This window comes from Tachyglossus aculeatus, chromosome 1 (genome assembly GCF_015852505.1).
Source record: "Tachyglossus aculeatus isolate mTacAcu1 chromosome 1, mTacAcu1.pri, whole genome shotgun sequence".
In the NCBI taxonomy this organism is placed as follows: domain Eukaryota; kingdom Metazoa; phylum Chordata; class Mammalia; order Monotremata; family Tachyglossidae; genus Tachyglossus; species Tachyglossus aculeatus.
In genome coordinates, this window is record NC_052066.1 from 39592610 (window position 1) to 39595942 (window position 3333).

Here is a 3333-nt window from a genome sequence, read left to right on the forward strand (position 1 = left end):
CTCCTCTACCCCCTTCTCCTTCCCACTGCACTTGTGTATATTTGTATATATTTATTACTGTATTTATTTTATTATTATTATTATTAATAATAATAATAATGGCATTTATTAAGCGCTTACTATGTGCAAAGCACTGTTCTAAGCGCTGGGGAGGTTACAAGGTGATCAGGTTGTCCCACGTGGGGCTCACAGTCTCAATCCCCATTTTACAGATGAGGTAACTGAGGCCCAGAGAAGTGAAGTGACTTGCCCAAAGTCACACAGCTGACAATTGGCGGAGCCGGGGTTTGAACCCATGACCTCTGACTCCAAAGCCCATGCTCTTCTCCACTGAGCCACGCTGCTTCATTAATGACCATTAATGACCATTTATAACATATTAATCATTAATTAATTATAATTAATTAATACAATTAAAATTATAATAATTAATATTGATTATATAATATTATTATAAGTATATACCTATAATTCTAGTTATCTATTTTCGTGGTATTGATGCCTGTCTACGTGTTTTGTTTTGTTGTCTGTCTCCCTCTTCAAGACTGTGAGCCCGTTGTTGGGTAGGGATTGTCTCTATCTGTTGCTGAATTGTACTTTCCAAGTGCTTAGCACAGTGCTCTGCACACAGTAAGCACGTAAAAAATGTGATTGAATGAATGGATGAATGAACATGTCTAAAATAGAACTCCTTACCTTCCCACCCAAACCCTGTCCTGCTCCTGACTTTCCCGTCACTGTAGATGGCATCACCACCCTACCTGTCTCACAAGCCCATAACCTTGGTGTTACCCTTGACTCATCTCTCTCATTCAACCCACATATTCAATCCATCTCCAAATCCTGTCGGTGACAACTTCACGACAGTGCTAAAATCCACCCTTTCCTTTCCATCCAAACTGCAATGACGTTAATGCAATCCCTTATTCTATCTCACCTGGATTACTGCATCAGCCTCCTTGCTGACATCCCAGCCTCCTGTCTCTCCCCATTCCAGTCCATACTTAAATCTGCTGCCCAGATCATTTTTCTACAAAAATGTTCAGAACATGTCACCCCACTCCTCAGAAAACTCGGTTGGTTCCCCATCCTCCTCCACATCAAGCAAAAACTCCTCCCTCATTTTTGGCTTTAAAGCATTTCATCACCTTGCCCCCTCCAACCTCAACTTGTTACTCTCTTTCTACAACCCAGACTGCACACTTCTCTCCTCTAATGCTAACTTTTTCATTGTGCCTCGATCTCGCTCCACTGACCCCTCACCCACGTCATTCATTCATTCATTCATTTAATCATATTTATTGAGCACTTACTGTGTGCAGAGCACTGTACTAAGCACTTGGGAAGTACAAATTGGCAACATATAGAGATGGTCCCTACCCAACCACGGGCTCACAGTCTAGAAGGGGGAGACAGACAACAAAACAAAACATGTGGACAGATGTCAAGTCATCAGAATAAATAGAAGTAAAGCTAGATGCACATCATTAACAAAATAAATAGAATAGTAAACATGTACAAGTAAAATAAATAGAGTAATAAATCTGTACAAACATATATACAGGTGCTATGGGGAGGGGAAGGAGGTAGGGCAGGGGGGATGGGGAGCAGGAGAGGAAAAAGGGGGCTCAGTCTGGAAAGGCTTCCTGGAGGAGGTGAGCTCTGCTTCTGGTCTAGAACACCCTCCCTCCTCAAGTCTGACAGAAAATTACTCTACCCCTCTTCAAAGCCTTATTGAAGACCTCCTCCAAGAGGCCTTCCCAAGCTATGCTCCTTCTTTTTCCTCTTCTCCCAATCCTTTCTGCATTGCCCTGACTTGCTCCCTTTGTTCTTCCCCCCCATCCCAGCCCCACAGCACTTATGTACATATCTGTAATTTATTTATTTGTATTGATGTCTGTCTCCCCCGATCTGGACTGTAAACTCACTGTTGGCAAGGAATGTGTCCATTTATTATTGTATTGTATTCTCCCAAGTGTTTAATACAAGTGCTCTGTACTCAGTAAGCATTCAATAAATATGATCAAATAAATGAATAAGAATAAATAAGAATTTGAAAAATAGCATTTGGATTGCTACTTCCAGAGTGGGCCTCTTTTGGGTCGAGACTGGAGATTCGAGAGGAGCATTCTGCAGCCATTTGGACAGCATACAAAGACAGCCATAAGTAGATAGTTTGTATATGAAGGAGGGGGGATGGTGACTGTAAAACTCACTGTGTCAACCTAAAAGTCCTCAAAGATATAACAGTAAAATCCTTAGTCAATTAATCCATCAATTGTATTTATGGAGGGTGTCTATTTGAAAGAGAATAGTATCAAACTTTTCGATCAACCCTGCCTCTATCCTTGTTATTTGATATTAGTCAACTTTATAAATTTCTTGCTTCTTCTTATATAAAATCAAAGTGAAATTCAGCCCAAATGTCCTTTCAGGGTATGTGTGTGGAGATAACTTGCCAGTAAATTTTAGTGAATATTCTCAAGCATAGGTTTTGTAGTTTACTTACTATAAAGGCAAGGGGCTTCCAATATTAGTACACAATTTAGAGAAACTAATCTAATTTTTTTGTGATATTTGTTAGGCTCTTACTATTTGCCAGGTATTGTTCTAAGAACTGGGGTAGAAACAAGCTAAGTAGGTTGCACACAGTCCATGACCCACATGGGGTTCACAGTCTTAATCCCCATTTTACAAAAGAGGGAACGGAGGCACAGAAAAGTGAAGTGACTTACCCAAGGTCACCCAGCAGCTCACGTGGTGGAGCTGGGATTAGAATCCAGGTCTTCTGATTCCCTGGACCATTCTTTATCCACTAGGCCATGTTGTTTCCCGATTTAAATAATAATTATGGTATTTGTTAAGCCCTCACTATGTGCCAAGCAGTATTCTAAGCACTGGGGTAGATACAGGGTGATCAGGTTGTCTCACGTGGGGTTCATAGGGATCTGTAATCCCTATTTTACAGATGAGGTAACTGAAGCATAGATAAGTTATGTGACTTGCCCAAGGTCACACAGCAGACAAGTGGCTGAGCCAAGATTAGAAGCCACATACTCTGACTCCCAAGCCTGTGTTCTTTCCACTAAGCCATGCTGCTCCTTTATTATAAAAAAGCAATAGGCCCTAGAGCCCAATGAAGGTGAAAAAAATCATGCCATCAGGAGCAAATGGTGGGGCTGATTGCTGGGCTCTTCTCCAGCCTTTTTTGATTTTTTGATTTTTTAATGATATTTGTTAAGTGCTTACTATATGCCAGGCACTGGGGTAGATTCAAAATAATCTGGTTGGACACAGCTAGGATTAGAACCCAGGTCCTTCTGACTACCATGC